Raw genomic sequence first — 11,423 nt, forward strand, 5'->3', positions numbered from 1 at the left:
GGCTTATGGCAGATTCAAAGCGCGGAGGCACTAGAGGAGTATAGAAAGTGTTGGGAGGTACTTCAAAAAGTAATTAGGTGATCAAAGAGGGGACATAAAAAAACACAGAAGGGAAAGATAAAGGAAAATCCCAAAGCATTTTATAAGTATATTAAGGGCAAGAGGATACCCAGGGATAGAGTAGGGCCCATTAGGGACCAGAGTGGCGTTCTGTATGTGGAGCTGGAGGACATAGGTGAGGTTTTAAATTATTACTTTTCATCTGTGTTCATTATGGAGAAGGACGATGTAGGTGTAGAGATTAGGGAGGGGGGATTGTGATATACTTGAACAAATTAGCATTGAAAGGGAGAAAGTATTAGCTGTTTTAGCGGGCTTAAAAGTGGATAAATCCCCAGGCCCAGATGAAATGTATCCCAGGCTGTTATGTGAGGCAAGGGAGGAGATAGCAGGGGCTCTGACACAAATTTTCAAATCCTCTCTGGCCACAGGAGAGGTACCAGAGGACTGGAGGATGGCGAATGTGGTGCCATTATTCAAGAAGGGTAGCAGGGATAAACCAGATAATTATAGGCCTGTGAGTCTAACAGCAATGGTAGGGAAACTATTGGAAAAAATTCTGAGGGACAGGATTAATCTCCACTTGGAGAGGCAGGGATAGTCAGCATGGCTTTGTCAGGGGGAGATCGTATCTAACAAACTTGAATGAATTTTTTGAGGAGGTGACTAGATGTGTAGATGAGGTTAAAGCAGTTGATTTAGTCCACATGGACTTCAGTAAGGCTTTTGATAAGGTCCTGCATGGGAGATTGGTTAAGAAGGTAAGAGCCCATGGGATCCAGGGCAATTTGGCAAATTGGATCCAAAATTGGCTTAGTGGCAGGAGGCAGAGGGTGATGGTCGAGGGTTGTTTTTGCAAGTGGAATCCTGTGACCAGTGGTGTACCACAGGGATCGGTGCTGGGACCCTTGCAATTTGTAGTGGACATTAATGATTTAGACATGAATATAGGAGGTATGATCAGTAAGTTCACAGATGACATGAAAATTGGTGGTGTCGTAAATAGTGAGCCTTAGATTACAGGACGATATAGATGGACTGGTAAAATGGGCGGAGCAGTGGCAAATGGAATTTAATCCTGAGAAGTGTGAGGTGATGCATTTTGGGCGGACTATCAAGGCAAGGAAATATACAATGGATGATAGGACCCTAGGAAGTACAGAGGGTCAGAGGGACCTTGGTGTACTTGTCCATAGATCACAGAAGGCAGCAGCACAGGTAGATAAGTTGGTCAGGAAGGCATATGTGATATTTGCCTTTATTAGCCAAGGCATAGAATGTAAGAGCAGGGAGGTTATGACGGAGCTGTAAAAAACGCTAGTTAGGCTGGAGTACGGTGTACAGTTCTGGTCACCACACTATAGGAAAGATGTGATTGCACTGGAGAGGGTGCAGAGGAGATTCACGAGTATGTTGCCTGGGCTGGAGCATTTCAGCTATGAAGAGAGACTGGATAGGCTAGGGTTGTTTTCCTTAGAGCAGAGAAGGTTGAGGGGGGACCTGATTGAGGTAAACAAAATTAAGAGGGGCATTGATAGGATAGATAGGAGGAAACTTTTTCCCTTAGCAGAGGGATCAATATCCAGGGGGCATTGATTTAAGGTAAAGGGCAGGAGGTTTAGAGAGGATTATGAGGAACAACATTTTTACCCAGAGTGTGGTTAGAATCTGGAACGCACTGCCTGAAGTGGTGGTAGAGGCAGGAACCCTCACAACATTTAAGAAGTATTTAGATGTGCACGCCATAGCATACAAGGCTATGAGTCAAGTGCTGGATATTGGGATTAGAATAGATAGGTACTTGATGGCCGGCACAGACACGATGGGCCAAAGGGCCTGTTTCTGTGCTGTATAACTCTATGACTCTATGCAGTGTACATGGCTGTAAACAAGAACTCATTCAGGGCTTGTGTGAGTCTGTTTCAAAGGGACACAGTCATATTGTAGGTCAGGATATAAAGTAATTAAAATTATCCACCAAATTTTGTAACAGTACGGCAGGATTAGAATTCATAATGAACATGTCACTTCTTTTCCCTGGGAAAGAACATACAAATGAATGAGTACTTTGCTGAGAAGAGAGATAGAGAAAGACAATAAAAAAGTTAATAGATATGGGAATTTATTCAGGGAAACAAAAGGAATAAAAAGTGTCCCTGAGAAAGATTGCAACCTTAGAAAGAAAATTAAAAAAGGCGAGAGCACAGCCAGGGTAAATGGCTCAGACTGCAAATGAATATTACAAGCTATAGAGGTAATTTTTCCAAGATTCCAAGCCTCACACATATTGGAGGACTTAAGGCAACAATAAATTATGAAAGGCACATTCGGCCAGTTAACTAAGTGTGCATGGCAACCTTTGAATATAAAAGGTCAAGGGAGAGATTGACTGAAATATTTTGAATTTTGAAAGGAACTGATGGTGTAGGTAGGGAGAAATTTTCTCTGCTGGTGTGTGTAGTCCAGGACAAGAGGACATGGCCTTAAACTCAGAGCCAAGCCATTCAGGATAGAAGTTAGAAAGAATGACTTGCATTTAGAGAACACTTTTCATGACCACTACACATCCCAAAGCACTCTAAAGCCAATGAAGTACTTTTTGAAGTGTAGTCACTGTTGTACTTTGTGCACAGCAAGCTCCCACACAAACAGCAATGTGATGATGACCAGATAATCTGTTTTATTGTCATGTTGATTAAGGGATAGATATTGGACAGGACATGAGGGATAACGTTCCTGTTTTTCTTCAAAATAGTGCCATGGGATCTTTTACGCCCAGCTGAGAGGTACTCTGCTTCTCTTTCCACAGATGCTGCCAGACCTGCTGAGTATTTCCAGCATTTCTTGTTTTTATTGAGGTCAAACAGCGCCTCAGTTTAAACACTCATCTCCAATAGTGCAGCACCCCCTCAGTGAGGCTTGAGCCCAGAACCTTGTAGCTCAGAGACAAGCATGCTACCAACTGAGCCAGTTCTTCACACAAAAGTGTGGTGAAAGTGTGGAACACTCTCCCACAAAAAGCAGTAGATGCCAACACAATTTTAAATCTGAGATCAATAGATTTTTGCTAGCAAAGGTGTACAGGCATATGGAGTCAAGGTAGATGGACGGAGTTTGGATACAGATCAGCCATGATCTTATTGAATGGTGGAACAGGCTCAAGCATCTGATTGACATCTTCCTGTTCCCATGTTCCTATCATAGGACATTAACATTGAATGCTGTGGTACCAGTGTTCTTAAAACATTGCTGTATGGCAGGCATGAGGGAAGACAAAACTCCTCCCACACCCACTGCCTTCACCCTACTCTAAATATTAAGTTTGAAGACAAAGTTCCTGACACCAAAGTACTTGAGGAAGCTAAGTTGCCAATCAAATAACTTTTCTCAAACTCAGACACCTCAGGGGGCTTGTGATGCAAGATGGTTGTATTCCAAAAGATATTTTGTATGGAGAACTTGCAGATGCTTCAAGCCCACTGGGCCAGCTTAGACTCAGGTTTAAAAGACATTCGCAAGAGGGACTTGAAAACTTAACTTTGATACAACAAATTGGGAAGATGTGACAGGCCACAGTGGAGGACTGCACTGCAGTGGAGAGCCAAAGAGGTGAAGTAAATGCTAGTGAATTACAGCAATGTCAGTTATGCTGTTATTGTGACAGGCAGTTACACCATTCACCAGAGGAAAGAGTTACATTCAAATTTCCTGATAAGTTATTTACCGTTATGAAGTGGTCCACGGACTGGCATGATTCAAGCATAAAACGAGTCTGAGCTGCAAACCCCAGTAAACTTGAGAGCACTAGTCGGGGAACTGTTTGGAAGCACTCTGCATTCTCCAGACATCAGCACAAGTCTGGGAGCATTTTCCCTTTCCGATAGGCTCAAATTTCCCCCATTCCAAAAGCCACATCTTTGTTCACAATCAGCAACAGGATGACAATACATGTGGAACCTGTGTCCATTGGGCTAGCAAGCAGAAGGGGTGGGAGAAAAAGAACTCTGAGCATTACAAAGAGGACCTGGATGCCCTTTGAAATGAGGTGGAGGAGAGGAAGGACAGTTGCCTGGGGCAGAGCTGCTCCATGCCTGGCAACCGTGCTGCCTGGAGGTAGTTGGCATTGACCCTATGAGTCAATTCCTGCATTTCCAAGACAACAGAGCAGTGCAGGAAAAAATTCAAGGATCTCACCAGATTTGGCAAGGTACAACATTCACAGTGAGCCAAGTTAAAATTATCCCCAATAAGATGCCTAGCCAAAAAGAAAAGCCCTCGTCAGCAAAGGCTCCCCTAAATAATTAGAACTTTATGCTTCAAGTAGACAGGAATTAAACAATTTATCATCAATGACCTTATAGATTTCTTCAGGACAGATAATTGGAGCTTACAGGCACTTTTGGACTTTTTTTTATCATTGAGAAAACATTGGGAATGACCATAGCCCAGGACAACAGCAAGATTTCACACTGATTGGTGATCACCCAGCATCTGAATGATAAGATCTTCATCAAAAAGAAAAATAAATCCTGATATTGTGCTCTTATAATCCATGACCACCTCCAGGCGCGTATCCATTGTCTCTCGAGATAAGGAGGCCCAAAAAAAAAAGAAGAATAATCCATAGCAAAGGGTCATACCAAATTTGGTCTAAAGATATTCAAAGATAGAACGTTTGTCACCTTTAGCTCCCTAAAAATCAGTGGTGCCCAAATATTTGGAAGGGTAGCCAGATGTCCATGGTACAACCACTGAGTGGGTCACAGCAAAAATCCCACAAAAATCTCATCGAGAGTTATTTGGATTGATACCAGCTCCAAATATAGTTTACAGCTCATCTTCAGTAACTGCTCAAAATGATTAACCATCACTCAAATCTTTCACAGACAAGCAAAATGGCAAAGTAATGAGTCACGCATGGACTATGGTGTGTAGCTTTGTGTTGCTAAAACTTTAACTAACTTCATAAATTCAAACAGAGTAGGAAACAGTTAAGAAACTTTACATCTCTCCTTTCTCCAAAAATCTCTTTACTCCCAACATTCAGTGTAGTTTTTAATTATTGTATTCTGTCCTGGACAACGTATGTCAGCCAAGAGCGACGTCTCAATTCATTCCATCTTCGCTGCCTCCGGAGAATACTTGGCATCAGGTGGCAGGACCGTATCTCCAACACAGAAGTCCTCGAGGCAGCCAACATCCCCAGCTTATACACACTACTGAGTCAGCGGCGCTTGAGATGGCTTGGCCATGTAAGCCGCATGGAAGATGGCAGGATCCCCAAAGACACATTGTACAGCGAGCTGGCCACTGGTATCAGACCCACCGGCCGTCCATGTCTCCGCTTTAAAGACGTCTGCAAATGCGACATGAAGTCCTGTGACATTGATCACAAGTCGTGGGAGTCAGTTGCGAGCGTTCGCCAGAGCTGGCGGGCAGCCATAAAGACGGGGCTAAAATGTGGTGAGTCGAAGAGACTTAGTAGTTGGCAGGAAAAAAGACAGAGGCGCAAGGGGAGAGCCAACTGTGCAACAGCCCAGACAAACAAATTTCTCTGCAGCAGCTGTGGAAGAACCTGTCACTCTAGAATTGGCCTTTGTACCCTCTCCAGGCACTGCTTCACAAACCACTGACCACCTCCAGGCGCGTATCCATTGTCTCTTGAGATAAGGAGGCCAAAGAAGATTCTGTCCTGACTCACCTCTTTTGTTTTCATTCTTATCATTTTTTTGTTTCTCACCAACACCTAACATTGATTCCAATAGCTTAGCTGACTGCCAACCCAAGCGGACTCAGAGTACGTGGAATACTGGTACACTACTTGGCCTAGCAGGACTTCATCTCACACATCTATTCCATTACTAATCCCCCCTGCATAACATCACTCACCTCCATTTCTACCTTACAATGTCCCAGACACTGCCTTCACCATCCCTGGATATGTCCTGTCCCATCAGCAGGACAAAGCCACCAGAGGTGGTGGCACAATGGTATATACTTGGAAGGGAGTTACTCTGGGAGCCCTCAACATCGACTCCGGACCCCATGAAGTCTCATGGCATCAGGTCTAACATGGGCAAGGAAATCTGCTGCTCATTACCACCTACCTCCGTCCCCCCTCAGCTCATGGATCAGTACTCCTCCAAGTTGAACACCAATTGGAGGAAGCACTGAGGGTAGCAAGGGCACAGAATGTACTCTGGGTGGAGGACTTCAATGCCCATCACCAAGAGTGGCTCGGTAGCACCATCACTGACCGAGATGGCCAGGTCTTAAAGGGCATAGCTTCTAGACTGGGTCTGCGGCAGGTGGTGAGGGAACCAACAAGAGGGAAAAATATACTTGACCTCATCCTCTGCCTGTTGCACATGCATCTGTCCATGGCAGTATTGGTAGGGGTGACCACCGCGCTGTCCTTGTGGAGACCAAGTCCCGTCTTCACATTGAGAATACCCTCCATTGTGTTGTGTGGCACTACCACCATGCTAAATGGGATAGATTTTGAACAGATCTAGCAATGCAAAACTTTGCATTCATGAGGCGTGGGCCATCAGCAGCAGCAGAATTGTACTCAACCACAATCTGTAATCTAGTGGCATAGCATCTTCCCCACTCTACCATTACCATCAAGCCGGGGGTCAACCCTGGTTCAATGAAGAATGCAGGAGGGCATGCCAGGAGCAGCACCAGGCATACCTGAAAATGAGGTGTCCACCTGATGAGACTTCAACCCAGGACTACGTGCATGCCAAACAGCAGAAGCAACATGCGATAGAGCCAAGTGATCCCACAACCAACAGATCAGATGAAAGCTCTGCAGTCTTGCCACATCCAGTTGTGAATGGTGGTGGGCAATTAAACAAGTGACAGGAGGAGATGGCTCCACAAATATCCCCATCCTCAATGATGGGGGAACCCAGCACATCAGTTCAAAAGACAAGGCTGAAGCATTTGCAACAATCTTCAGCCAGAAGTACCAAGTGGATGATCCACCTCGGCCTCCTCCTGAGGTCCCCAGCATCACAGATGCTAGTCTTCAGCCAATTCGATTCACTCCGCGTGATATCAAGAAATGACTGAAGGCACTGGATACTGCAAGGCTTTGGGCCCCGACAACATTCCAGCAATAGGACTGAAGACACGTGCTCCAGAACTAGCTGCATGCCTAGCGAAGTTGTTCCAGTACAGCTACAATACTGACATCTACCTGGCAATGTGGAAAATTGCTCAGGTATGTCCTGTACACAAAAAGCAGAACAAATCCAACCCGGCCAATTACTGCCCCATCAGCCTACTTTCAATTATCAGTAAAGTGATGGAAGGTGTCATTGACAGTGCTATCAAGCGGCACTTGCTTAGCAATAACCTGCTTAGTGATGCTCAGTTTGGGTTCCGCCAGGGCCACTCAGCTCCTGACCTCAGTACAGCCTTGGTTCAAACACGGACAAAAGAGCTGAACTGCAGAGGTGAGGTGAGAGTCACTGCCCTTGACATCAAGGCAGCATTTGACCGAGTATGGCATCAAGGAGCCCTAGCAAAACTGGAGTCAATGGGAATCAGGGAGAAAGCGCTCCACTGGTTGGAGTCATACCTAGTGCAACAGAAGATGGTTGTGGTTGTTGGAGGTCAATCATCTCAGCTCCAGGATATCAATGCAGGAGCTCCTCAGGGTTGTGGCCTAGACCCAACCATCTTCAGCTGCTTCATCAATCACTTTCCTTCACTTATAAGGTCAGAAGTGGGGATGTTCGCTGATGATTGCACAATGTTCAGCACCATTCGCGACTCCTCAGATACTGAAGCAGTCCGTGTAGAAATGCAGCAAGATCTGGACAATATCCAGGCATGGGCTGATAAGTGGCAAGTAACATTTGCATCACACAAGTGCCAAGCAATGACCATCTCCAACAAGAGAGAATCTAACCATCTCCCCTTGACATTCAATGGCATTACGAACACTGAATCCCCCACTATCAGCATCTTAGGGGTTACCATTGACCAGAAACTGAACTGGAGTAACCATATAGATATTGTGGCTACAGGAGCAGGTCAGAGACTAGGAATTCTCTGGTGATTAATTCACCTCCTGACTTCACAAAGCCTGTCCACCATTTACAAGGCACAAGTCAGGAGTGTGATGGAAAACTCTCCACCTGCCTGGATGGGTACAACTCCAACAACACTCAAGAAGCTCGAGACCATCCAGGACAAAGCAGCCCACTTGATTGGCACCCCATCGACAACATTCACTTCTTTCACCACTGACCACAAGATGCACTGCAGCAACTCACAAAGGCTCCTTCAACAACACCTTCCAAACCTGCAAGCTCCACCACCTAGAAGGACAAGGGCAGCAGTTGCATGGGAACACCACCACCTGCAGGTTCCCCTCCAAGTCACACACCATCCTAACTTGGAACTATATTGCCGTTCCTTCACTGTCGCTGGGACAAAATCCTGGAACTCCCTTCCAAAGAGCACTGTGGGTGTACGTACACCACATGGACTGCAGAGGTTCAAGAAGGTAGCTCACCACCACCTTCTCAAGGGCAATTAGGGATGCAAAACAAATGCTGGCCTTGTCAGTGATGCCCACATCCCACAAACGAATAAAGAAAAAGCCTCTGCCAAACGTCTGTATTCCATGCCTTCAGTATATCGAGGCTGGACTTCTCTGTTGCTGTTTAACCTGTCTCAGCCCTTCCCAAACTTCAATTCATCCAAAACGCTGTAATCCATGTCCTCACCCACACAAAGCCCTACACTCCTGTCACCTCTGACCTCTCCTTTAGTGCCTCCCCAGATCCCCAACAAATTGATTTCAAAGTGTGAACAGGTACAATTGGGGAGCAAAAAACAAGAAGAGGCAGTATAAAATAAAGGATACAATTCTAAAGGAGGTACAAGAGCACAGGGGCCTGGGATATATGTACACAAATCATTGAAGGTGACAGGGCAGGTTGAGAAAGTGGTTAAAAAAGTACATGGGAATCCTGGGCTTTATAACTAGAGGCATAGAACACAAGATCAAGGAAATCATGGTGAATCTTCCTAAAACACTTATTCAGCCTCAACTGAAGTATTGCGTCTAATTCTAGGCACCACACTTTAGGAAGGATGTGAAGACATTGGAGAGGCTGCAGAAAAGATATATGAGAATGGTTCCAGGGATGAGAGACTTCAGTTATGAAGAAAGATTGGAGAAACGGAGACTGTTCTCCTTGAAGAGAAGGTTGAGAGGAGATTTGGCAGAGGCGTTCAAAATCATGAGGGGTCTGGACAGATTAGATAGGGAAAAGCCATTCCCATTGGCGGAAGGGTTGAGAACCAGAGGACACTGATTTAAGGTGAATGGCAAAAGAACCAAAGGTGATATGAGGAAAAACTTTTTTACACAGCGAGTGGTTAGGATCTGGAATGCACTGCCTGAGAGTGTGGTGGAAGCAGATCAATCGTGGCTTTCAAAAGGGAATTGGATAATTGCCTGATGAAAAAAATAATTTGCAGGGCTTCGGGGGAAAGGGTTGGGGAGTGGGACTGGCTGAGTTGCTTTTGAAGAGAGCCAACTTGGACACGAAGGGCTGACTGGGCTCCATCTGTGCTGTAACCATTCTATGATTCTATTCAGTCAGTAACTTCCTACCCTGCTTGCATCAATGCTTCCCCCTTGCCAACTCCCTGTGTTCTCAAAGCACCCTAACTTTCTCTGGTTCTCCATTAAAATTTCGTCTCATAATTGCACACACTCACTGTTTGCAGTAAATACCTTCAGCTGGTAAATTTACCTCCACAAATTCCTTTGCTTTTGCCACATCATCATCCAGGGTAACATCAAGTTTCAGAATCTTCAGCTGATTGGAGCATTCCTTCTTCAGGCTTTGCACCCCTCGTCTTGTCTGGGAACAAGCAGCCAGCAAACACACAGGACCCCAGTTTATCGAGCTGCTTGGCCAGGAGATGTCCAAAGCCAGTGTCACAGCCTGTGATCAGCACGGCTCTGCCTTTGGGATCAACGTGAACAACCGACTGCTTCTGAGACGCAATCCACATTAACAGAGGGATCAGGCATGCTGCAAAAGCAGCAACTCCGAATGAATACAGAACCCCAACCAGCAGTACAACTGTACACATCTTCTTCGGTGGTTGATCTGAAAACTGGTGAGTCAGGTCTACTTGTTGTTGTTCAGACTTTACTGAAATTCTCCAGTGTTCTACAGATGGGGCAAATGAGAAATTGTCGACTGGGCTCTGTCAGGCTCTCAGAATTGCTGTGTACGCTCTAATATGTTATGCACTTTGTACTCACTCATGCACTACATGAAAGTGAAGTGCATGTTTGTATCTATGACATCTAATTATGACAACACCCAGAGCTTCAATTTCACAAACAGTTTCCCAGTAACTTTGGACATTAAGGGGTTCCTTTGCGTGGTACTTGCTAGAAGTGCCAACTGATGACATTGCACACTTTACACTTAGATCTGCCTCTGTACAGAGTGCAGCTGACAGTACACATATCAAAACACTTCAGAGAAATACAGTGGGTCTCATCCATAGTTATGCAGTTCTATACACTAAAATGAGGATGCTTGGTGTCACCGCCAAGAGATATGAGGACGGAGATTAAGTGCTACAATAATATACAGTATCAAGACATCCTTATCGGTATTGTGGGGGTCTGTCTCCTCAACAAGTCTGCCTGGTGCTAGGCTTGTTGTGGGAGGTTAGTGTACAGGAAGGGGCTCCATATTCCTTAGTATCTCTGCAGTTTCATCCCTCAAGGTTACTTGCTCTGTTTATTTCATTGTCCATCTCATTGGGATCAGCAGTTTTAGGATTGATGCAATGTTTCTGTTCTTTGTTTGTGCAGGGCGTAAGTTCGAAGTTTATATCCCTACTTCCCTTCGTGAAATGGAGCATCCAATCAGCATCCACAGGGAATAGGTTGTTAGTTCTCCCATTGGCTTTCTCAGCACTGATCATGCTGAGCCTTCAACCTAGTTGGTTCTTAAATGATGAGAGGTTGGAAAGTGTTGATGTCCAAATGGACCTGGGTGTCCTTGTTCATGAGTCACTAAAAGCTATCATACAGGTGCAGCAAGCAATTAGGAAGGCAAGTGGTATGTTGGCCTTCATTGCAAGGGGATTTGAGCACAGCAGTAAAGATGTCTTGCTGCAATTGTATTAAGCCTTGGTTAGACCATACATGGAATATTGTGTACAGTTTTGGTCTCCTTATCTAAGGAAGGTGATACTTGCCATGGAGGGAGTGCAGCAAAGGTTCACCAGACTGATTCCTGGGATGGCGGGATTGTCTTGTAAGGAGAGATTGCAGAAACTGGGCCTGTGTTCCCTAGACTTTC

At 45.2% G+C, this 11,423-nt stretch overlaps 1 pseudogene; it reads right to left on the bottom strand.

Annotated features, from left to right (window-relative positions):
* The window catches only part of LOC137376221 (estradiol 17-beta-dehydrogenase 2-like), a 77,335-nt pseudogene extending 66,978 nt beyond the window's left edge, over positions 1-10,357 (bottom strand).
* Between the last annotated feature and the right edge of the window lie 1,066 nt (positions 10,358-11,423).

This window comes from Heterodontus francisci, chromosome 13 (assembly GCF_036365525.1).
Source record: "Heterodontus francisci isolate sHetFra1 chromosome 13, sHetFra1.hap1, whole genome shotgun sequence".
NCBI lineage: Eukaryota > Metazoa > Chordata > Chondrichthyes > Heterodontiformes > Heterodontidae > Heterodontus > Heterodontus francisci.